Source organism: Sapajus apella, unplaced genomic scaffold (genome assembly GCF_009761245.1).
Source record: "Sapajus apella isolate SASKATOON/1434 unplaced genomic scaffold, GSC_monkey_1.0 scaffold34, whole genome shotgun sequence".
Classification (NCBI taxonomy): Eukaryota; Metazoa; Chordata; class Mammalia; order Primates; family Cebidae; genus Sapajus; species Sapajus apella.
The window spans coordinates 7,335,726-7,362,232 of record NW_022436974.1 but is presented as its reverse complement, the minus strand read 5'-3'; the positions used below and the strand labels follow the sequence as shown (position 1 = coordinate 7,362,232).

Sequence of the window (26,507 nt, the reverse complement as noted above, 5' to 3'; positions counted from 1 at the left end):
TCCACCAAGATGAGCCCACCTCTGATTGCACTCAGGGGTGTCTGCCCTTAGAGGCTTAGCTCACAGCTTCCATACATGTTGGCACGTAATTTTGTATATTTGCTGTCCTTTTGTTTCTAATTGTTTCACGTTTATTGCCTCAAGTACTGTCCTGTCTGAACTCTCTTGGAGGACAAGATCTGTGCCATGTAGGAGATAGAAAATGACATCTGAAAAACCTCTGCTATCCTGGCTATTACATCTTTAGGTCCTCTTGAATGCGTACTGGAGTCATCTTGAGACCTTTAGAAAAACACAAATGTGTGTGTCCCAATCCCTGAGAATATGATTTAATTAGTATGGGTTGTAGCATGAGCATGAGGACTTTTCAAAGCTCCTCAGGTAATTCTAATGTATACTCATTTGAACAATAACAAAACACTATGCAGAAAAAAATGACAATGGTATATCTGAGAGGGAAAAATGCATTGGCTTGATTTATTTTTTGCTAATTTGTATTCTCTATGTATCTATATTGATTATTTAATTTTTAAAAGGAAAACTAAAACAAAACTTAGGCTGAATGAGGTATTCCTAAGTTGTCTACTTTTTCTGGGATAGATCAGTGATGATAAACTATACTAGGTTGCGATGGGTCCTGGTTAGACACTACTCTCACTCATTCGCTATTTATTGAGTGACTGCTATGTTCCACTTGAGAGACACTAGGCGTGTAAGAGTGGGTTTGACAAGCCTAATCCCTGCTCTTCAGTTAGTGGGAAATATTAGCCATCAAACAAGCAAAGATTATACTCTGACTTCAAGGAGATGCTCTAGTAGGTACAAACTTCTGAGTATTATACACTGCTTTGTAAGTAACTATAAAAAAATTGCAACTATCTGGTCTATACTTCCCATCCTATGCCCAAGGCAGACAGTACTTATTGATTATGTCATCCTTTTCTGCAGAAGCTCTGTATCCATTTCAACACTACTAGGAAAGGGGTGAAATGTAAGATAATTAGTAGCAAAAAGCTATAAATAATTTTGTTGAGGATAAACTAAGTGACTCAAAATATAACTGGAGACTTTGGTATGTCCACATAGCTCTTTTGAACCAAATGTCTTGTAGATAAGAACTATAAACTCTGGACAAAATATGAGAACAACTGGTTGAAAACACTGGAAAGAGAACAAAAGCAAGCAGAAACTAGAGGAGAAATAACAGTTAGGAGACGAGTAAGTTTTATGAGATGAGTTTTCTTATTTATAGCTTTTAGTGTAAGAACAGGGCCCTGTGTGCAATATACAAGGCAGAGAAGAAGCCTTACATTTCATGAATAAGCTCTGCTCAGATATCTAACTGAACTCTGAGACACATATAAGGAACAGACTTTAAGTCCAGCTACGGCTTAAAGAAATGAAACTAAAACTTCAGTTGCTACCAGGAGAGAGAGAGTTTTGGAGTTTGTGTTCAGCCACTTTAAAGTCCTAATTAAAGAAGAGTCAGTACTTCATAGGAGAGCATGACAGAATTCAGGCTTTCTACAACATATCATTCACTATAACAAGGATATGCTCCAAAAGTATCCAACATAAAACAAAACAGGAAAACATGACTTGTTTAAGGAGAAAGAGATAGGGACCAACTCCAAGATGACCTTGATGATGGAATTAGCAGACAAGAATTTTTAAAAAGTCATCGCAACCATGCTCAAGTACATAAAAGAAAATATGTTCACAATAAATATAGAAATATAGAATATAGAAAATCTTAGCAGAGATATAGAAATTATAAAAAAGAACCAATGAGAATATGAGAACTAAAAAAGACAATATCTAAAATAAAAATTCAGTGGATGCTCTTGACTGCCCAAGGGAGATGAAAGAATAAAGAGTCAGTGGACTAGAAGATTGATCAGCAGAAAGGATTCGGATAGATCAGCAGAAATGATCCAGACTGAGAAACAGAGATTTAATAGTAGTAAATGTGCAAAAACTTAGGGATCTTTGCAGCTATCCCAAAAGGTCTAATATGCATATAATTGAAGTTCCAGAAGGAGAGGAGATAGAATGACCCAGAAACTAATTTAAATAAATAATGGGTGAAAAGTTCACAAATCTGGTAAAAGGCATATATGTGCAGACTCTGAAACCTTAAGAAACACCAGGAAGGATTAATATCAAAAACAAAACAAAAATAAAAACACCTAGGGATATCATAGTCAAATTGCTGCAAATAAATCACAATAAAATGAAAAGTCAAAGAAAATGACATTGCATGAATCAATTCAAAATCCACTAAATTATTTCATAACCACTGTTATCTCGTCACAAACAATGGGGCCCAGAAGGCAATGGATCAACATCTTTAAAGTGCTGAAAGAGAAAAACCTGTCAACCAAAATTTTATACCAAGTGAAAATGTTCTTGATGAATAAAGGTTAAATAAGACACCTTTAGAACAATTTTTCACTAGTGGACTTGCATGGCATGGAATGCCGGGTAAAGCAAAACAAAACTCAATAGAGACTTGATTACTCAGGAAAGAGTAAAATACATTAGATGGTAAATATGTGTAACTGCCAAGTACTATTATTCTACTTAATTTACTTAAAACATGATTACTTTAAGAACAAATATGACACATTGTATACTTTATAACATATGTAAAGAAGTACATGTGATAAGGATAGCATAAAAGATGAGGGGGAAGTCAATGAACCAAATTGGTAGCAAATATTTCTACATATTTACGTGAAGTGTACAATATTAACTCCCAGTAAACTGTGAAAAGCAGAATATATATATATATATATATATTCCTTAAAATCAGCTACTAAAGATGTAATGCAAAGAGGTATGCCTTAAAAGCCCCTAGATAAATTAAAATGGAATTTTAAAATATATTTAATCCAAAAGAAGCCCAAAGGGAGAAACAGAGGGACAAAAAGGCAAAGAAGCAAGCAGAAAACAAATAGTAAATTTGGATTTAAGTCCAACCATATCTTGGACATCGATTCAACCATGTCAATAATCACATTAAATGATAATTAATTAAACATACCAAATGAAAATAAAATATTGTTAAAATGAATTAAAAAAAAAAACACCAACTCGATTATATGCCGTCTGCAGGAAATTCATTTTAAACATACAACCACCAGTAGTTTAAAAGTAAATGGACGAAAAAAGACTACTGCATGTATTGTAAGCATAAGAAAGCTGATAAAGCTGATTGGCTTAGTCGGGCGTGGTGGTGGGCATCTGTGGTCTCAGCTACTCAGGAGGCTAAGACAGGAGAATCACTTGAACTCAGGAGGGGGAGGTTGCAGTGAGCCAAGATCGCGCCACTGCACACTCCAGCCTGAGTGACAGAGTGAGACTCTACCTCAAAAAAAAAAAAAAAGCTGATTGGCAATATTAATATCAGATAAACTAGACTTTAAAATAGAGTGTATTAACAAAGAAAGACATTTTATAATGATTAAAAGGTCAATACATCAGGAAGAAATAACAGTAATAAATGTGTGTGTATCCAATAACAGAGATTCAAAATAAATCAGAACTTCACAGAATTAAAAGGAAAAATAGACAATGTCACAATTACAGATGGAGAATTTAACATCCTACTCTCAGCAACTGATAGAACAATTGAATAAAAACGCTGTGATGACACAGATCTGAGCAACACTATTGCTGTGGGTTAAATTATGTCCTTCTAAGAAGATATATTGAAGTCCTAACTCTCCAGTCCTTCAGGGTGTGACATTATTTGGAAATAGGACTTTTACAGAGGTAACAAAGTTAAAATGAAGTCATTAGAGTGGAAACCATAATTAATGCTTATAAAAAGAGGAAATTTGGTCACAGGTACAAGGTGTGGGAAGGAAGATTGTGTGGGAGGGAAGATATTGTGAAGACATACTGGGAGAAGGCCATGTGAAGATGAAGGCAGAGACTGGATTGATGAAGCTGCAAGCCAAAGAATGTCAAGGATTGCCAGCCATGACCAGAAGTTAAGAAGCGTAAGGAAGGATTCTACCCAAAATCTCAGATGGATATGGCCATGTTGATACCTGATTCTGTTGTCAAAAAAGGGATTGCAGAACCTAAGAAAGGGTTCTTGGATCTTAGGCAGGAAGGAATTCAGGGCAAGTTGCAGAGTGCAGTGAAAAGAGGTGGTTTATTGAAAGCTACTCAGCTACTAAGAAGGGCGTCCTCAGAAAGCAAGCAGAAGAATGCACCATCTTACCATCTTTTTTGAAGTTTTTCTATGCTTTAACTTTTTTTAAAGTTATATAGGGGTTTTTGTCTATGTAAAGACTAAACTATGTCTACATGTAGGTGGGCTGACAGCATGACAAAATGTATTATTCTACTGATTTAAAGAAAACCATCCTTGACATTTTAGTGTGTTAAGTACACCAAAGCATAACTATAATTATCTTGAAAGCATATATTTTTATGGGTATTGGGACATCTGGACCGTTTGTTGTTGTAGGAGTTTGTCCTTGCAGGCATTACCAAGCTGCTTTCTTTGCAGTAAACATCTTAGGACCATGGGTCATGACTGACAAGGAATGTGTCTTGCTTGTTTTAAGATGAAGTTGATTTTAAAATGGCATTACTCTGGCTCTCCTGGGCTCCTTCTTCCCTAACAATTTCAGACTTCCAGCTTTTAGAATAGTGAGACAATAAATTTCTGTTGTTTAAGCCAATCAGTTTGTGGCAATTATATGGCAGCCCTAGAAAGCTAATACAACTATCAATCACTTTGACCTGATTGATATTTATAGAATACTGCACCCAACAACTGCAGGATACATATTTTTTAAGTACACATGGTATGTTCATCAAGATAGAACATGTTCTTGGCCATAAACTTAAAAGAATTGACATCATACAGAATATGTCCTCTGGCCACATGGAATTAAATTAGAGATGAATAAGAGATTCAGAAAAATCCTAAATTCAACAACATACTTCTAAATAATCCATGGATTAAAAATAAAATCACAAGGAAAGCTAGGAAATATTTTGAACTGAAAGATAATAAAATACATTTCAGACCGGGCGCGGTGGCTCAAGCCTGTAATCCCAGCACTTTGGGAGGCCGAGGCGGGTGGATCACGAGGTCAAGAGATCAAGACCATCCTGGTCAACATGGTGAAACCTCGTCTCTACTAAAAACACAAAAAATTAGCTGGGCATGGTGGTGTGTGCCTGTAATCCCAGCTACTCAGGAGGCTAAGGCAGGAGAATTGCCTGAACCCAGGAGACGGAGGTTGCGGTGAGCCGAGATCGCGCCATTGCACTCCAGCCTGGGTAACATGAGTGAAACTCTGTCTCAAAAAAAATAATAATAATAAAATACATTTCACAATTGTGGGATGCAGCTAAAGCAGTGCTTAGGGGGAAATTTTATCTTTAAATCAAATAATATATTAGAAAAGAAGAAACTCTAAAGCCAAAGATGCAAGACTTTACCTTAAGAATCTAGAAAAAGAAAAGCAAAATAAACCCAAAGGAATAAAAGAAAAAAAAAACAGAAAAATTTAACAAAGCTTGAAGGTGTATCTTTGAAAAGTTAACAAAGTTGACAAATCCTTAGGTAGATTGATCAAGAACATTCAGAAATCTATGTTATTACCACTAAAGAATAATGAAGAAAAATAATGTAATTACTTCAATAGATACAAAAAAAAAACTTTAATAAATTCAATGCCTATTTATGATTAAAACTCAGGATATTTTAAATAGAAGGTAACCTCCTTATTTTGATAAAAAGCACTTACAAAAGACCTTCAGCTAACATCATACCTAATTTCAAAATATTGAGCATGGTTTTCTGAAAGTTGGGAACAAGGTGAGAATGCCCAATCTCACCACTTTTAACATTTAACAGGAGGACTTACACATATTTAAAAAATTAAAACCAAAAGGCATATACTTAAAAATGGAAAAAGTAAATGTAAAACTATGTCTATGTTAGATGACATGAATATTTACACAGAAATTCCTATTATATTTATGTAACAACTACTTACCTATTAAATGAATTTAGCAAAGTCACAGGATATCAGATTAATATACAAAGGTCAGTTGCATTTTTATGTATTAGCAGCGAAGAATTGGAGAGTTAAATTTAAAAAATAATTTTATATTAGTGTCAAAAGCAAAATATGTGGGAATAAATTCATCAAAAGACATGCAAAACCTCTATACTAAAACAACAAAATATTGCCGAATAAAATTGAAGATATAAATCAATGGGGAGATAAATCATGTTAATGGATTGAAAAACTCAGTATTGTTAAGATAGTAATAATTACCAAATGGATCTAAAGATTCAATAAAATCATAATCATAATTCTACCTTTGTTTTTGGTCAAATCTGACTCGATGATTCTAATTCTAACAACCTCAAATATTCAAAGAAGTCTTGAAAAAAGAAATTTAAGTTAGATGATGTATTAGTCTGTTTTCACACCACTATAAAGAACTAGCTGAGACTGGGTAATTTATAAATAAAAGAGATTTAATTACATCACAGTTCCACCAGCTGTACAGAAGCATGGCTGGGAGGCCTCAGGAAACTTACAATCATGGCAGACGGTGAAGGCGAAGCAGGCACATCTTACCAAGGCAGAGCAGGAAAGACAGAAAAGGGGAGGTGCCATATACTTTTAAGCGATCAGCTCTTGTGAACTCACTAACTGTCATGAGAACAGCAAGGGGGAAATAAGAGGGAAATCTGTCCCCATGATCCAATCACCTTCCACCAGGAACCTCCTCCAATTTGACATAGGATATTGTTGGATGTCAAGACTTACCCTAAAGCTATAGTAATCAAGATGGTGTGCAACTGGTGTAAGGATCAACAAACAGACTGATGGAAAGAATAAGGAACCCGGAAATAGAAATAGACACATACTTATACATTTATTTTAATTTCAACAAAGGTGCCAAAGCGACCTAACTGAGAAAGGAAGTCTTCAACAAATGATGTTGAGATAACTACATTTTATGTGAAAACAAATTAACCTTGCTTTAACGTATACCATCCACAAAATTTAATTTGTGATGAACCATAGACCTAAACATAAAAGCTAAAATTTAAAAAACTTTTAGAAGAAAATGTAGGAAAAAATCTTTATAACTTTGGGGAAAGTAAAAACCAAAAAAGCAAAAAATTTATAAATTAGGTCATTAAAATTTAAGGAAATGAAAAGAAGCACAGAAACATCATTAAGAAAATGTATAGACAAACCACAGGACAGAATAAAATATTTGCAAAACTTATCTTAAAAAGTACTGGGTATCTGGCTGGGCACAGTGGCTTATGCCTATAATTCTCACACTTTGGGAGGCCAAGGTAGCTGGATTGCTTGAGCTCAGGAGCTCAAGATTAACCTGGGCAATATAGCGAAACCCCATATCTACTACAAACACAGAAACTAGCTGGGTGTTGTTGCATGTACCTGTAGTCCTAGCTACTCAAGAGGCTGGGGTGAGAGGATCGCTGCAGCCCAGAGGGTCAAGGCTGCAGTAAGCTGTGATCATGCCACTTCACTCCTACCAGGGCAATAGAGTGAGACCCTATCTCAAAAAAGTAAAAAAGTATTGGTGTCCATGATATACTAAGAACTTCTAAAACAATAATAAAATAATTTAAAATTTTTATAAAAGGTAAAAAATTTGGACACTTCACAAAAGATAATAAATGAATGCTCAATAAACACATGGAAAAACATTAAATATCTTTAGTCATCAAGGAAATGCAAATTAGAACCACAATGAAATACCATTCCACATCTACCAGTGTGGCTAAGATTAAAGGCTGACAACAGTAAATATTGGTGATGACATGAAGCAATTAAAGCTCTTATACATTGCTGGTAGGAGAGGAAAATTGCATAACAATGTTGGAAAAAATCTTGCAATTTCATATAAAACTAAATACATAGGTACCCTAAGAACAAACAATTCACTCTTACGTATTTACCCAAGGGATCTAAAAACAAATGTTCACTAGGACTTGTGCAAAAATGTTCATATTAGCTTTATTCCTAATACCTATAAGCTGGAAGCCCAGGTATCCATTAGTAGAATAGTGGCATATTCATAGAATAAAATACTGTTTACTATTCAGCAACGAAAATAAACCAACTTCTGATACAAGCAACAACATAGATGAATGAACCCCAAAAACATAATGACTGCACAAAAGGTTCCACAATAGAATACAAATTGTATGGTTCCATTTATGTAAAATACTAACAAAGGTGAAACTAACCTATGGTGAAAATCATCAGAAGACTGGTTATCTCTTGGGATGTTAAGGTATGAGTTTGCTAGGAAGGGACATAAGGAATCTTTCCAGAGTGATGGTTATGTTCTGTATCTTGATGGGAGTTTGGTTTGCATAGGTGTATGTGTCTAGAGGAACTCCTGAATGATACATTTAAGATCTGTGCATTGCACTGTATACAAATTTTATTTGAAAATAAACAAAGAAATTATAAATAAATATTGAACTCTGGCTAATAATACTGAAGTATTATTAGGGTGGAATATACTCCTGTCTAAAACTTATTTTGAAAGACAGTAACAAAAATAATTAAATGAGTTGCTGGATGGATAGAGAAATGAGTAGAGAATCAACATGGGATAAAACTAATGTGGTAAAATGTTAATTGAAGAAATCCAGTGGTAAGTATACAGGTATTCATTGTACAATTCTTTCTTTCTTTTTCTTTTTATTGCATTTTAGGTTTTGGGTACATGTGAAGAACATGCAAGATTGTTGCATAGGTACACACATGGCAGTGTGATTTGCTGCCTTCCTCCCCATCACCTATATCTGGCATTTCTCTCCATGCTCTCTCTCCCCAACTCCCTACCCCTCACTGTCCCTCCCCTATTTCCCCCCGACAGGCCCCAGTGTGTGATGCTCCCCTCCCTGTGTCCATGTGTTCTCATTGTTCAACACCCACCTATGAGTGAGAACATGCAGTGTTTGATTTTCTGTTCTTGTGTCAGTTTGCTGAGAATGATGGTTTCTTCTTTCGACATTTCACTAAGTTTGAAAATTTTTAATAGACTTTTGAGAACAAAAAATTAATCGAAGACAGTTGGTAGATTACATATTAGGTTGAGTCCTGGCCTTAGGAAAAGACATGAAATCTAGCTCATAGGCAAAGGGGGCTCCTAGGTCCAGCAATTGGCCTTCTTTGCTCCATTCTAACTTTGGCAATGAACCTGGAGGCTGAGACAAAGCAAATAACCAAGTTCTTTTCCATTCCACAAGACCCACTGGCTCATGCTCCTTCCAGATGCCTCACCAACAAGATGGTGACTTTAAGCATTCTCAGCAGATCTATTCTAGAGACCTGGAATGGAAAAGGGCACCAATCACTCTGTCTCTGCTGAGCACCTACTGTATGGTTCTCTCTGTGCTCAAGGACATTATGATGAACCAAATAAAAATGGTCTTCATTGCTCTTAATATTGATGAAATGCTGTCCCTCTTCTACTTCTATTATTATTCACACCCTGAAGAATTACAAGTTCCCTTTGTAAGTTTGACATTTCTTAAATCTGTGATTTCAAAAATCTCTTTCTGATGTTGGATCTGAATACCTCTATCTAAATAGAAAGGGAATTTTTTTCTTGTTTAACCTCTCTGGAGTGAAACTTGACACAAAAAGGTCTCAAAGCCTCAAAATAGCTCAAGAAGAAATTAGATACAAGCCTAATGACCCAGAGTCACCTTATACTCTCCAGAAGTAAAAAGGCTGGGAGAGAGAGCAGCTGGCCACTAAGCTCAACCCTCTGCCCCACTTCCAACAGAGATCACACTCATTATCATTCCTTTCTCTGGCACCCCCGCCAGAACTCTTGCCCAGAGTTTAGACCAGGACTTGGCATCAAGACTAGGTTCTTGGCCCTCTGGGTAGCTTGAAACGACCTTGAATCCCATGGTAGAAATCCAGTTGCTACAGCCTCACCTTTAACCTGCAGAAGAGAAAAATCCTGTCTCTTTCCCCAAACCTTTCTGTTAGAATGCAGACATGTTTTATGCTGATATGTTAATATTACAATGACCTCGTATTGAATGAGTGCTATTATATTCAACAAAAAGAAAATAAAGATTGGTTGCATTTTTGAGAAAGGCTGTCACACCCTTTACTATAGCAACTAATCTCCTTTGCTTAACTGAATATTTTTCCCTTTGCAAAGTCCAGTCACCTGTTTGTCACCTTTGTTTGCTTACAGATTCATAGCTCTGAAACTTTCTTAGCAAGGTGGTCATTTCCAGCTTCTTACTGCCCCTCCTCCAGACCAAAATACCTTTGCTTCTTCTTCCTCCCTGCCTCCACTTCTCCAATAATTTTCACCTCTCAGAAAGTATAAATACCTGTTTTCCTTCCCTAGAGTTCTTTTTTTTTGGCGGGGGGGTGGTGGTGGATATAATGATATGACTCAAGGAAATAACTGCATAGTTTTTCTCTCCCTGGTGCCAGTTAAGGCAATTGGTGCCTTAGGATTTTCTGAAGCTCTTTGAAAACAACAGGGTTAGTCAGATTCCAGCGATTTACCTTCTGAAGGCTGAGCATGTCTGGGCAATGGCTGCATAATTTGGATGGAGTCATCACTGATGAAGCAGAGTTGGCTCAGCCAGGCAGCACTCGCTGCTCTTTTTAAACTCCACAGCACCAGGGATGAAGTCACCTTTCTTCTTTTAAAAAGAACACATTTGCTCTGTGAGTCCCTGTCACTTCTATTATAAGTTAGTATTTTTTCCACTGCTGGTCACCAGGACTTCTCCCAGGTAAGAAAACTGTTATTTAATGGGTTTCACTCTAGGGAACCTTGACATGAGGGGGGACTTTGGAAGGCATCTATGGGCAGAGTTTAAGTTAGATCAGGAAATACTCAATTGGGTGGAGAGGGTAGCTGGTTCCATGGCAACTAATCCCCACCTGGTGGGATGGCAGATCATGGCTAGGCAAAGTCAGCTTTGAGCTGCAGTGGTGGGCTCTCTCAGTGGCCGTGGGAATCTAACCTGGGTTTGGCGTTAGATGCCTATTCTAAGAGTTGTATAATGAGCATATTAGTGAAGAAGCTATAAGCGGTCTCCTTTGGGTTAGGGCCATCCATACACCCTTTGCCTTCCTACTGACTGGCTTTGTGATTGGGTAGACCGTTAGAGGATTGATCCTTATAAATAAAAGGTGATGTACAGAAAAGCAGCTCTCTGGAGAGCCTTGGTTTGCTGCTTAGCTGGCGTGAATGCTTACCTTCTTTCTCAGGAGTGTAGCAAGAAACAAAGGGACCCAGGATCCCTGTTCTGACATGCAGGTACCTTGTTCAAACAGTGGCTGTGCTGCTGCATGTAGGGCAAAAGTGTACAAACACATCTTAGTGTCTGTTTCTATGAGTTCTTCCAAGAAAATGTACATGCGATCTGAGATCTCTCTCTCTCTCTTTCTGTGTGTGTGTGTGTGTGTGTGTGTGTGTGCATGTGTGTGTGTGCAGGCAGACCCTGTGCTCCTAGAGACCACTGAAATCTCCCTGCAACACTTTCTATGAGTTATGTGAGTCTCTGTCACCGATTGAATGATACAGCTCTTATTAGCTTTAGAAGGCTCAATAAAGTCATCTTGTTTATGACAGAGGTGCCTACAGGATGATAAATGGCTTTTGGAAAGAGAGTTGAACCACTGTCAAATGAAAATGTTGAGAATTACGGAGCCCTTTATTTCTTGGCACAGAACCCTGCCACATACAGTATTTGGTATGTTTGGCACCATCATCTGTAACCTATACAGGGAGCAAAGACTCTCATTTAGATAAGAGATATCTGCTTTGCTTTCAGTACAATTGCATCCTGGCGGCCAGTGCCTGGTTACACATTCACCTCAGACTAGACCATATGCAGAATTCATTCTCACCTGAAGTCTGCTCCTCCTTCTGTGTCTCCTAGCTCTGTGAAAAGTTCCTGGTGGTAGATTTCTGGATTTCACCCTGAACACCTCTCCAAATGCCCTCACATCTTCACATCTGATTTGGGAACACATTCAACAGATTTGAACTCAATATTATCTCTTAAATCCATCCACTTCTTCCCATTTCCACAGACATTACCCTAATTTAAAGCCCTTATCATCTTCTTCTGGGAATACAGAAACCTCACATCTGGGCCTCCTCTTTCCAGTCTTACCTCCCAGCAGCAGCCAGAATGATGGTTCTAAAATAATTGATCAGTACCTACGCAATCCAATCAATCACCAGTCTGTTGAGTCAGTCTTCTTAATAATGCTCCAAATTTTTTTACATCTCTCTACCCCACTACTACTTTGGTCTAATCCATCAGCATACTTTTCCCAAGTTATTGCAGTATTCCCTTAGCTGGTCACCCTGCTACCAGTCTGACTCCACTCCTAGTATAAGACACTCTAAGCTTCTTGTTTTACCAAGCTTTCTAAGAACATTTTTACCAGAGCACAACTTGAAACACTGATTATTCTATTTGGAGTTCAGAAGCATTAGCATTTTTATGACTCCTGTAGATGCTTTAAGGAGAGAGACCAGAATGCGAGAGGATGGGGAAATGTAGAGAGCAGTGGGTAGGCAGCCTGAAGAATGCATAAACCTCAGACTTTAGAACTATGTGAGTCTTCATTTGAATCCCAGTTTCTCCACTTTTCAGTATGGCTTGGACCAAATGTCTAAAACTTCTTGAGGCTCATTTTCCTCAACTGTGAAATGGAAATAATAACTGCTTCACTAGGTAAATAGAAGAGTTAAAGGAAAACATTTATGGAAGGTTCTAAAACATAGCAATTAAGAATTTTCAGTTTGTCTCCTTCTTTCCTTCCCTTTTAAGGGTTATAATCTCTAACCATCACCTATCTTGTAAGTATTCATATGCATGTGTTTAAAACTCTCTGTAGCTTGCATGGTAGGAAGAGGAGTGGCAAAGAAATACATGAGACCTCTCTTAAGAAACTTGAAATTTACTTAAGCCAACCTAAACAGCACATCTATAAATGTCTATAAAACAAGCAATCTGTGATTGTAATGTGTGTAGTGGTAACAACTGAGTACGTAACCAGACAGGGCCTGAGTAAACAGGTCCGTAAATACCTGCAGACAGAGTGTAAACAGATTTATATCAAGCAGTTTTAGATTTTGGCTACTCAGAGATTTAAAAATCATTGATTGAAGTAAAACTTACGAAAAGGACTTGTACATTTAGAGTGGCTTAAGGACATGCAGATTAGTGTTTAAAATGACTTCATACTCATTCATTTATCAAGCATTTATTGATTCTATACTCTGTGCTGGCTCTTAGACTATACAAATTATTTACTATTCTTCTTACAGGAGATCAATGTTAATTCTCTACCTCTTAAAAATAGGTTAGCCTTAGGGACTTGATTGACTAATAGAATGAGAAGAAAGCAACATTTTGGGACAGCCACAGCTAGGTTCTAAGAAGGTTTGCATCTTCCTCCTGGGTTTCTTGACTCAGTCACTCTGGGAGAAGCCAACTACTGTGTAGAGTCATATGCTAGTAAACTGGCTCTCTAGAGAAAAAAAGTTTCCTGATTTGCAGTGTTTGCCAATTTTCATGGTGTAAATACTCCCACCATGGCTTCCAAAATGATAGCACTGAACACAGGTTTGGGAGAAGATATGCAGAATCAGCTCTTCTAAGCCAATACAAGCTGGTTCAAGCCCATGACTGTCAATTACTCTGAGACTAGCATATTGTCAGAAAGTCCAAGCTGGCCACATGGAAATGCTATGAGGATTGAAGCCCAACCAGTCCTCAGATTTTCCAGCCATTCAAACTTAGGCTCCAGATACCTAAGGAAAGAAACCTTTAAATGACTCCAGATCCCACCACTAGCTGATTGCCACTATATGAGAGATTCTGAACGAGAACCATTCAGCTCAGCCCACTCCACGCACAGAACCTGAGTGATAAAAACAGTTTGTATTATCCAAGTTTGGGGGTGGTTTGTATGTAGCATTAGAAAATGGGAACAAGGTGGTAACCTTGTTTACTCAGAAGCCCACTGAGATCAAGCCCCTGAGGTAGTGTCAGGAATAGAAGAATCCATCCAGGTAGTTCTGTGTCATTGCATATTTCCTGGCCTTATACCACTAACATAAATATTTTAGTTAAAATGCCTCAAGTGAGAGACTTATTTACTTTATTAAGTTTTACCATTATAATAAAATCAGGGAAAACATCTCTCACACTCACACACACACACTCTTCTCTCATCATCCGCCTCCATACCTACCCACTCACCTCTCCTCATACAAAACTTTGCTGAAGATCTGTCTTGCCAATTGCTATATTGGCCATGCCTCATCCTCCACATGGAATTTGTTAGGGGAAGGAGGTAGAGCAGAGACAATATGAAGTCAGGGAACTCCCCAGAGGTTCCACCTGAGGTCGTGAGAAAAGAGTAGCAAAGAGGAGGATTTTAAACAGGCTTTGGTGAAGACACATAGACTAGTGGTTAAAAGTATGAATTTTGAAGTTAGATGACCTGGGTTCCCATCAGGATTCTGACATTTTCTAGTTGCTCGTCTTGGGAAAGTATCTAGACATGTCTTCTTAGTTTTTTCTTCTTTAAAATCTGGATAATAATGCCATCTCGCAAAGTTCATGTGATTATGTTATTTGTAGAGTGCTTAGCACAAAGCCCAGTACATCTGTGTTATGTAAATTAACAACAGCTAACAGTGGCAGTACTGACAGCCTTGGAGCACTACTGATGATACTATTGTTGCAAGTCCCAAAGCCACAGGCTCCCTGGCAAACCCAGAGCTTCCGTTGCTTAGTCACACTACAGGTGCCCAAGATAAGCACTCAATAAATTCTTACATCACATTGAATATTTACATTCTGAATATCATTTCTACTGCCATTTTTTTCTCTTTTTGCCCCTAAATGCATTTCCAAAGGCTTAAAAACATACCTGTGCATCACATCATCTGTATCTAAAACAATATGAACTGGGACCATATTTTCTCATTTCTTGGGAGTCCTCTTCTTACCTTCCACTGTGTAGCAGGTGGTTGAATAGTTCGGTGATTGGTATACTATAACTATTTATTACTATTTTTTATGTTGTGTTTAAGGAGAAACTGAAGTTAGATGACTTCTGCAGGGATTCAAAGCCCAGGATTTGAATTGTAGGTTTACCAGTATATAGATACTGTATACAGTATTTAGATACATGCTACCACTTTTGTAGGTCAGGGTGAAGGATAAACTCACTCTTGTGAGAGCAAAATGTGAATGTTAAGTTCTGCTGCTTTATTCATACCTTGTGAATACAAAATTTTAATATATGAATTGATGTTTGACAGATTGGTCTCATTAACTTTATGTTCGGTCTACTTGTAGATTTTGTAAACAAAGAATCACGCAAACATTCTAGCTGTTAAAGAATAGCTGGTTTGTATATTTTTTAAAAACATTACAAAGTACTTATAGATTCATGAGTCTATGAGTGCCCCATTTCACACAGCCTTCCTCACTGTTAACATTTACATACCTATAGTACAATATCAAAATCAGGTAATTGACACTGGTATAATCTACAGACCTTATCAGATTTTATTACTACGCATGTACTCATTGTGCATGAGTGTTTGTGTGTGTGTGTGTGTGTGTGTGATTGTATACAGTTTTTATCACATTAGCTTCATGTAACTATTGCCACAATCAAAATATCACTAACTATATAATCACTGCAAGGCTTCTTTATGCTTCCCTTTAAAGCCATGGTCCCATCCCTAACCCTTCGAAACCATTAATCTGTTGTCCATCTATATAATTTTATTTTAAGAATGTTATATAATCATGTTAATATGTAACCTTATGATATTGGCTTCTTCCATTCAGCATAATAATCTTGAGATTTATCCAGGTTGTTTTCTGCATCAATAGTTGGTTCTTTTTTGTTACTGTGTTGTATTGCATAGTATGTTGTATTGCACAGTTTGCTTACACATTCACTCACTTACCCATTGGAGGACATTTGGGTAACTTCTAGTATTTGGCTATTGCAACTAAAGATGCTATGAACATTCATTTATAAGTTTTCACATGCACATAAATTTTCATTTATTTGGGATAAATGCCTGAGAATGTGATATCTGGGTTTTATGGTGAGTTTTTAGTTTTAAAAGAAACTGTCAAACTATTAATATTTATACAGAATGACCATAACATTTTATGTTACCACCAGCAATATATGAGTAATAGAGTTTCTCTGCATCCTTCCCAGAATATGGTGTTATTACTATTTTTTATTTTAGTTATTCTGATAGATGGATAGTGATACCTCATTGTGGTTTTAATTTGTGTTTGCCTAATGGATAATTTTGTCCTTTGTATTTTCATGTTGTCCTCTGTATTTTCTCTTCAGTCAAATGCCTATTTATGCTTTTTGCCCCAGTAAATGGTCCTGGGATATCTGACTAGCTATATGCAGAAGAATGAAACCAGACCCCTGCCTTTTACCATATACAAAAATTCACTCAAGATGAATTAAAGATTTAAATGTAAGACCTCAAACTATAAAAATCCTAGAAGAAAACCTAGAAAATCGGTCTTTTCAAAGAATTTTTAGCTAAGTCCCCAAAAGCAATTGTGACAAAAAGAAAAATTGACAAGTTGGACCTAATTAAACTAAAGAGCATCTGCACAACAAAAGAAACCAGCAACATAGTAGACAGACAACCTACAGAATGGGAGAAAATGTTTTCAAATTATGTATCTGACAAAGGTCTAATATCCAGACTCTCTAAGGAAATTAAGCCAAAACACAAGTAACCCACTATTTTCTAATTGGATTGTTTGTTTTTTGTTGTTGATTTTTTTTCACTGTTGAGTGTTGTGAGTTTTTTTTATATATTCTAGACAGAAGTCCTTTATTAGATGTATGGTTTGCAAATATTCTCTCCCAGTCTCTAATTTTTTATTCCATCCTCTTGAGAGGGCTTTTCTCAGAGCAAAAGTGTTTAATTTTCATGACGTCAAATTTACCAAATTTTCTTTTAATGGATTGTGCTTTTAGTGCAAAGTGTAACTTTTTGCCGGGCTCCAGTTCCCAAATATTTTCTATTTTTCTCTAAAAGACTTATAGTTTTATACTTCACATTTAGGTCTTTATTTGAATTAATTTGTATATAATATTGTCAAGTTTAGGTCAAATTTAATTTTTTTTTTTTGCCTCTGTATGTCTAATTTCTCAAGCACCATTTGTTTAAAAGGCTCTCCTTTCTTTGAATTGGTTTTGCACCTTTGTCAAGAAATCAACTGAGCATATTTGTGTGACTTTATCTCCAGGTTCTCCATTCTCTTTCATTGATGTGCCTATCTCTCTGACAATACCATGCTCTTTTGAGCATCTGACTACTATTACATAGTAAGTTGTATGGTAGCTTTATAATAAGCAGTACGCTAGGTAGAGTTATTCCTTCCACTTCAGGGTTCTTTGTCAAAAGTTTTGGCGATCATTGGGACTTTTACTTTCCATATAAACTTTAGAATTAGCTTGTCTATGTCTACAAAACCTTGCTAAGATTTTGAGAGGAATCCTGTTAGACATGTAGTTTAATTTGAGGAGAAGTGGCATTTTTACTATGTTGAGTCTTTCAGTCCTTGAACATGGAAAATGTCTGCACTTATATGGGTCTTTGTTTTTTTAATGAACATTTTATAATTTTCAACATACAGATTTTATAGGTATTTTTAAAAGTATATACAAAGTACTTAACTTTCTTTGGAGCAATTGAAAATGATATTGCATTGTTATACTTTAGTTTCCACATATACATTGTTAATATAGAGAAATGCACTTAATTTTTATGTTAATATTAAATCCTGCAACTGTGTTGAACTCATTTATTAGTTCTAGGTTTCTTCTTCTTCTTTATTGGTAATTTTTTGGGATTTTCTACATAGATCATGTCGTCTACAAATAGAGCATTTTATTTTTTCCTTTCCATTCTGTATGATTTTTCTTTTCCTTGCCTTATTGCACTGGCTAGACCTCTCAGTAAGAGAGATAAGAACAGAAATCCTTTCCAATCTCAAATGAAGAGCATTCAGTCTTTCACCATTAAGTACAATGTTAGTTACAGATGTTTTGTAGATGTTCTTGATCAAGTTGAGGAAGCGTTTCTTTATTCCTAATTTGCTGAGAGTTTCTATCTTGAATGACTGTTTGCTTTTGTTATATGCTTTTTGTGTAATGATCAGTATGATCAGGTGATTTTTTACATTTGTCTGTTGCTATGGTGAATCACACTGAATGATTTTCAAATACTGAGCCTGCCTTACATAGCTGAAATAAATCCCATTTGGTTATGGCTTGTTAATCCTTTTTATATATTGCTGGCTTCAATTTAATAATATTTTGTTAAGGATTTTTGCATCCCAGCTCATAAGAATTAATGATTTGCAGTTTTTCTTCTTTTATATTGTCTTTGTCTGGTTTCATATCAAGCTAGTACTGCCCTCATAAAAGGAGTTAGAAAGTGATTCCTTCTTTTCTATTTTGAAAAAGAGATTGTGTGAAATTGGTATTAATTCTTTAAAAGCTTGGAAAAATTCTCCAGTGAAATCATCTGGACCTGGAAATTTCTTTTTGGGGAGATTTGTAATTATAAATTAAGTTTTTTTTATAGTTGTAGAACTGTTCAGATTATCTATTTCATCTTGGCTGAGTTTTCATTGTGATTTTTGGGAATCAGTCCACTTCTTTGAAATTGTTGAATTTATGAGTGTGAAGTTATGCATCTATTCCAAATTATTCTTTTAATGACTGTAAAATCTGTGGCAATATCTTTTGTTTGATAATGGTAATTTGTGTCTCCTTTCTTTTGATCTTTACCAGTCTGGTTAGGGAGTTATCAATTATATCAATTTTTTCCACTAATAACCAGCTTTATATTTCATAAATTTTCTCTATTACTTTCCCTATTTCAGATTCATTTATTTCTGCCATTATCTTAATTTTTTTCCTTCTGCTTGACTTCGATATATTTTGCTCTTCCTTTTGCTATTTCTTGAGCTAGCAGCTTGAATTACTGACTTGTGATTACTTCTGTTTTCTAATGTAAGCCTTTAGTGCTATAAATTTTTCTTTTGCCACTTTAGCTGCATCTTACAAATTCTGATGTTGTTTCTTTGTTTTTGTTAAGTTCTATTTAGTCTGTAAAGATGTCCTTGGAGACTTTCTCATTTACCTATGGCTTATTTAAAAGTGTGCTGTTTAACTTCCATGTGCCTAAAGGTTTTTCTGTTTTTGTTTTGCTACTGATTTCTAGTTTTATTCCATAAGGTTAGAGAACATACTCTATTTGATTTCAATTTCTTAACATTTGTTAATAGCTATTTTATGACCCAGAATATAGTCTATTATGATAAATATTCCCTGAATGCCACCACTCCCAGCTGTTTTTATTTTTATTTTTATTTTAGAACTGGGGTCTTACTATATTGCCCAGGCTGGTTGCAAATTCCTGGTCTCAAGCAGTCCTCCTGCCTTGGCCTCCCAAAGTGCTGGGATTATAGGTGTGACCCACTGCACCCATCATCACCCTTCCTTTGTTATCACTTTCTTTCTGTTTGAAGAGCTTCCTTTAGCCATTGTTTAATGGTAGGTCTGTTGGTGACAAAGTCTCTTAGTTTTCCTTTGCCTAATAATGTCTTTATTTCCCCTTTCATTCCTGAAGCATAGTTTTGCTAGATACGGGATTCATGATTTTGGATTTTCTTCTTTCAGGGTTTAAAATGTATTGTACCAGGTCCTTCTGGCCTTCATAGTTTAAAATGAGAAATCCTCTGTCATTCTAATTGGTGTTTATCTACAGGTAATGCATCATATATCTTTGGCTGTTTTAAAGTGTTTTTTTGTTTGTTTTAGTTTTCAGAAGTTTATAATGTGTCTTAGTGTGGATTTCCTTGGATTTATCTTATTTAGGTTCAGTTGGCTTCTTGAATCTGTGCATGCATGCAGTTCACCAAATTTGAAAGTTTTCAGCCATTTTTTAAAATACTTTTTCAGCCAATCTTTTTTCTCCCTCTCTGAGATGCTAACAATACAAATATCATATCTTTGTTTTGATCCTACAGAGTCTCTGTGGCTCTGTTAGATTTTTTGCCCATTTTTTCTTTTTTTGTACAAGTAAATTCTGTTGTTCTGTCCTTAAGTTCACTGATTCTGTGTTATCATCAGCATTCTACTACTAAGCTAATCTGGTGACTTTTTATTTGTTATTATCTATTTAAATTCTATTTTCTGCATTCGGTTCTTTCTTATGACTTCTTTTTCTTTGTTAGAATTGTGTATTTTTCATGTGTTTCAGGCAAATTTATAACTGTTGAAACATTTTTATAATGATTGCTTTAAAATCATTTTCAGATAACTTCAACATCTGAGTCTCTTCAAAGTTGGCATCAGTTGATTATCGTTTCTCATAAAAGTTGTATGTTTCCTGGTTCTTGGTATAATGAATGACTTCCACTTGTACCCCCGACATTTTGGTTATTATTTTAGAAGACACTTCATACTATTTAGATCTTTTATTTTTAGTAAGCAGTCACCCTTTGGGGGCTTAGTGTGTATGTTCTGGTCTACTTTTGTGAGTTGTAGTTCCAATGACAATTTGTTTTCAGAGTTCTTACAATGCTAATACAGTCTAACTTGTTCTTCTGCTTCTACTTGGGATCCTGCTTTATTACTGCAGGTGCCTCGTGGGCTGTTTGATGGGTATGGTGGAGGAGATAGTCCTGTTCAGGTTTGCTAATGCTTCCCCTGAGGATGGACTGGTCTACCTATTGTCTTGGGTATGGGATAGGTACCCTACTGACGTTGTTGCAGATGGAGCCCACCACTATTCTGGAGTTTGCTGATGTGACACTGTAGAAAGTGGGGCTTGCTGACATGTGTTGGGTAGGGAATGCTTCAGTCTGCTGTGCTACTATTGCTGCTCAGGCGGATCAGTCTCTTGCTCCTGCCACAGCTCAGCATGAGGACCAGAGGATTATTTTTCTGGCAGGACTCTTCTGGACTCACCCTTTCCCTGCCTTTGGCCAGAGACAGACGGCTTTTCGTGTTTGTTTTTCAATTCTATTCCTGCTGGTGGTTTGGGGTTGTAAGCCTCCCTGGTGCCCAGCATGGGATATAAGGGAGATAAAAAGATAACTCAGGGAAATCCCTATGGTGTCTCAAGTTCTGAAGTCCCTAGCCAGTCAACTTTCTCTTTTCCATCTTTCAGAGTACTTTTACAATCATCTGTTGAGTTATTTCCAGAGTATTTAGTTATATTTAGAGGAGAAGAAGAGGTAAAAGTGAGTCCGTAACATCTTAACTCACAATAAACTTTTACAATTGAAAAATGGGAAGAGACAGACAATTTCTGGCAGGAAAAGCCATATGAGAGAGGAAGTCTAGTCATATTAGCTAGATAATTAAAGCATGTCACAAAATATTAAAATACAAGTACAAAACTGTAGAAATCAGTGGGAAAAAAATAAAGAGTCCAGAAAGACAGCTAACAAAAATGGCAATGTGGTGTTTCACCCCAGTGATATTGGGGGAAATGACATTTGGAAAGGAAAATTAAAGCTGGATTCCGGTCTCCAAATAAATTCCAGATTAACAACAACATATGTTAAAAATTAAGCAATAAAAATAATTTTTAAATTGATAAATTATTTAATGATCTTGAAGTAGAACAGAACTTTTTAAGCATGGCACCAAACTCAGAAGCTATACAAAGAAAAGACAGACACATAGAATTACTTAAAATATAAATAAAACATATGTGATGAAAGTAGTATAAATGAAATCAGAGTACAATGATAAATAGAAAAAAGACCATTTGTAACATTTATGCAATGAAGCAAAATACACTTTAAAATTTTTAAATAGTACATTCAATACAAAAAAAGAAATTGCATAAAAATGGGCAAAGTATGTGAACAAGCTGTTTAGAAGAAAAGAAATACAGATGGCCAATAAATATATGAAAGAAAGATAAACTCAGAACTTATAAAGCCCTAATTAAAACACTGAGAAAACTTTCTTCTTTTCATTATTTAAAAAAGTTGCAAATTTAATAAATGAGCCTTGTAAAAAAATATATGGTGTTAATAAAGCTTCCTTCTAAGCTTCACACTCTCAAACTTGAAATCTCATTTCCTTGCCTGGAAGTATCTCTACTAAAAGTCTACTATTCCTTCAAGGCCTTTCTCTATGTGATTAAAAGTGTGCATGTATATCTTTCTTGGACAACAGTTGGATTCCCTTTATAAATTATTTTGCACTGGCTTTTTATAATTTACATGTCAATTTACCAACTTTTCATATCAGTTTTTACAGAGTCATTTTATTTGTTTTAATGGCTATGTGAGATTTACAATATAACTATACCTTACTTTAACCATTTATGACAGCCATTAAAATGTTTTCTTTTTTTATTACAAAATAATGCCATATTACATATATCTTTGTGCTCTTATTCTGTAATTGCTTTCTGTAGTGTAGATACTTAGAAGTGAAATTGCTAAATCAAATGACATATGACTTTGTATATTGGAGAGTGTGAAGATATGCCAAGTTGCCATTTAAAAACTGTTTTTAGTATATTTGTCTACCAAAGTATGAGAATATCTGTTTCTTCAGATAATCACCATTTCTTGATATCAGTCTTTTAAAACATTTTGCCAATGTGATGAGTGAAAAAGAAAAAGATATCAAGATTGTTTTAATTTGACTCTTTGAGCGTTGCATTGAATATTTTTTAACTTTTATATTTGTTTATCTAGCAAGCCTTGTCTTGCTTTCTGTTGTCAGTTTCTTATTGATATATAGAAACATATTTAAATATGGATATTAATCTTTTGTATACATGTTATAAATTTTACCTTGCATTTCTCTTTTGTTTATTTTACTTTTCTTTATTCTTTCTTTTTAAAGAAAATTTAAATTTGATGTAGCCTAATGTATCTATAGTTATTTTGTGACTTCTAGATTTTACGTATTATTTGGTAAGATTTTTCCCACTCCAGAATTATAAAATTATTTCTTCTAACAAGCTTAGTTTTACTGTGAAGACTTTAATTCATCTTTAATTTTTATATGCTATGAAATAGGAATCCACTTAAAAATGAATAGACAATTGTCCCAATAATTATCTCAATACTATTTATTGAATAGTGTACCCTTTCCCCACTAATCTGAAATGCCAATATTTTTCATATACTAAATTCTATTGATTATTGTTTGGACTTCTTATTCTGTGCTAACAAATTATTTCTTCTAGTAACGAGATCACACTGTTTTAATTACTTTAGTTTTATACAGTGCTTTGTATTATTATTTGGGAAAGTAAGTAATCAAATGCTTACACTGTTTTTCTTTGTCAAAAATGTCTAGGCTAGGGTAGGGAGTGGGTATATGATAAAAAAATTACTTAATAGTTATAATGTACATTATGTGAGTGATAGCTACCCTAAAAGCCCTGATTGCACCACTATACAATCTATGCATGCTACAAAATTATACCTGTACCCCATAAATTTATACAAAAAGAAATTCTAGGCCAATAATCAAGATATATTAGGAAGACAAAAAGCCAGAGGGAAAAGGTATGTGTGTGTGTGTGTGTGTAAAAGAAGGAGCGAGAGAGAGATTTAAATATTTGAAAAAACATAGGCAATATTTGGAGGGCACATAAAAAACTGCAATAGTTACTTCTAGGGAGTGGGACTATTGGGCATACTACTGATGAGTGAGTCGTCTCACTTTGGATATTTCCTCACTATGTATTCTTTAAAAAAATAAATATGCATTTCTTTTATAATGAAAAACAGTATCTGCTTTTCTGTGATAGAAACCCAAGTCTGTGTGAGGGCACATCCTGTGTATCACACAGTATTTCTCAACTGTGGCTCCACATTAAAATTACTTGGGAAATTTTTAAGAAATATGAACACCCAAGGATCTTCCCCCAAAGATTCTGGTTTCATAGTCTGAGGGAGGGCCTGGGACATCAGCATATTTTAGAAGTTCCCCAGGTAGTTTGAATGTGCAGCCTCAGCTGAGAACCACTACTGTAGATGATGTGAGGCTTAAAAGGGTCCCCAGAAGGCCACTGTGCGGAGGTATTTTCGGAATATAATTACTTGGGGATGTGATCCAAAGTAATCCATCACTTCTCGGTCAGGCTAAGTGCTGGCATGCGATTGAGAGCAAACAACTCCAAGGGGAGATATGGAAAAGAACTTTGCTCAAATATGTATGAAAGCATCCCTCTCTGTGGAAAGCAGTTGTACTGAAAGGTTGACTCACGTAGGCTCCCTCAGCCCATAAAGGATTCTTGTAAACTAGTAATGACCGTGAGAGGTGCAGGGATCATATGGAAAACCAGCAACAATGAAACAGCTGCACCTCAGAAGCCCAGACTGTGGCTAGTACCGGAGGGTTCTACCAGAGCTCCAGGAATCACAGTTATTTTGAGATCTCTCACAAGAGCCTTTCAAACATCTTTCATCTGGAGAATCACTTTGCTAAAACGAAATGGCTTTTGGAAACCTGATGTGGAAAAATGATTGAGGAGGAGCTATTCCAACCCACATGCCTCCCCCACCCAAAACACCTCCCTGAAGAAATATGAGAAGTGGCTGGAAACTCAATATTTGTAGCTCTCTCTCTCCCTCTGTTTTCTTTTCTGCACGTCTTCTGGTGCTGCTCCCTATCTGCTGATTCTGACTCCATATTCCTGACAGAGGATCTGATTGGCCCCTCAATTGTCTGGCCTGATTGAGCGAGATTTTCTACACCAGGTAACTATGCAGATGGAGTCGTGTGCCCACCCCTGGTCAACTGGGCTAGAAAGGTTGTGGGGAGCAGAAGAAGAAATGGGGTGCTTGGGGATTAAGGGAAGAGGGTGTGGGTAAAATAGTTTCCCTTAGAAGGGAGAGTGAATGGAACATAAACCATGATTAACCGTCCAGGCCAAGCATTGTCAGCCTTCAGTGAATATTAAATTGGAGAGGAGATTTCAACAGGTGTGAAATTGCTTAAATTAAAATAAACATGCTAAGGGGAAACCTATTGAGAATCTGTAGAGATCTCTGAACACAACATCGCCAAAGGTCTCTTCTCAATTTAAGAATCTAGGTTTTAAAAAGATCTTAAGAGCCTAGGAGGTCAGGAGAATGAAATTCATTTTCCTTTGGGATGGGGTCCTGTACCATGTTTAGCTATTGAGCATATGAAATGTGAGTGGTTCAAGTGGATGTGTGGCATAAGTGAAAATACACACCGCATTTTGAAGTTTGGGATGGTAAAATATCTAACATTTGCAATGATAATGTTTTATTTTGATTGCATGTTAAAATAGTATTGTGACTATAGCGGATTAAAAACATATACTATTAAAATTATTTTCACCTGTACTACTTTTTTTTTTAATGTGGTGTTATGGATTGAATGTTTGTGCTATCACAAATTTCTATGTTGAAGCCCTACCCCTTGAATATATGGTATTTGGAGGTGGGGACTTTAGGAGATGAATAAATTTAGATGAGTCTTCAGGGTGGGCCCACATTATGGAATTGGTATCCTTATAAGAACTGGAAGAGTCTAGAGTGCTCTGTCTTTCCACTATGTGAGGACACAGGGAGAAAGTGGTCATCAGCAACCTAGGAAGAGGGTCTTTGCCAGAAAACAGAATTGACAGAACTTTAATCTAGAATTTCCCAGTCTTCAGAACTGTGAAAAATAAATAATTGTTATTGAAACAACCTAGACTCTGGTATTATAGCAACTGTAGCTGACTAACACATGTGGCTATTCGAAAATTTAAATTTATATATGCAACTCACATTCTCTTTTTAATAGACAGTGCTGGATTGGATGACAACTGTGATGTTTTCCCCTGTTTGGATTTGGCTGTAAAGATCTGCATATTAACAACAGCCCTTTGCTGTGGGGCCCACGTCAATATCCTATTCTTGGCTGATAATCAGAGAGCTGTGACAGTTTATCTTATCTGGCTCTTTGTCTCTTAGCCTCACAGACTTTAGCCTAGCTCCTTTTCTCTCATAGCCACACTTAATCCTCTCCTGTGGTTTCCCAGCCTCCCACACCCAGTTGGTATTGTTTATGGCTCCATCTCAGCAAGTCCTTACAGAGCCTTCCTCTGCCTCTTCACCTCTGTTGCTCTTCCCTGACTCGTTTATCCCCTCCCTTTCTAGAACTGGCACATATCAATGGATTCATGTTTGTACTCTTACCCATTTTTTACACAACTTTTTTTCAGAGAAATGTCTTCTAGCCAGCAGTTTTTTCTTTGAGATGAATGATTGCTCACATTTCATTCTGTTTCCCCATGGAATGCAGTCTGCAGATGAGACAAAGTCACTTCCAGAAGTGTATCTACTTCAAGTGTTAATAATGATAATAATAGAA

At 36.1% G+C, this 26,507-nt stretch overlaps 1 protein-coding gene and 1 long non-coding RNA gene across 2 annotated transcripts in view; one reads left to right on the top strand and one right to left on the bottom strand.

The window, feature by feature from the left end:
• The window catches only part of LOC116563177, a 115,428-nt gene that overhangs the window by 70,659 nt on the left and 18,262 nt on the right, over positions 1-26,507 (bottom strand). The window lies entirely within an intron of this gene.
• The window catches only part of AMOTL1 (angiomotin like 1), a 172,661-nt gene continuing 156,808 nt past the window's right edge, over positions 10,655-26,507 (top strand). Inside the window, exon 1 of the mRNA XM_032295734.1 lies at positions 10,655-10,816. The gene's annotated coding sequence lies outside the window, so the exon portion shown is untranslated. The remainder of the gene's footprint in view (positions 10,817-26,507) is intronic.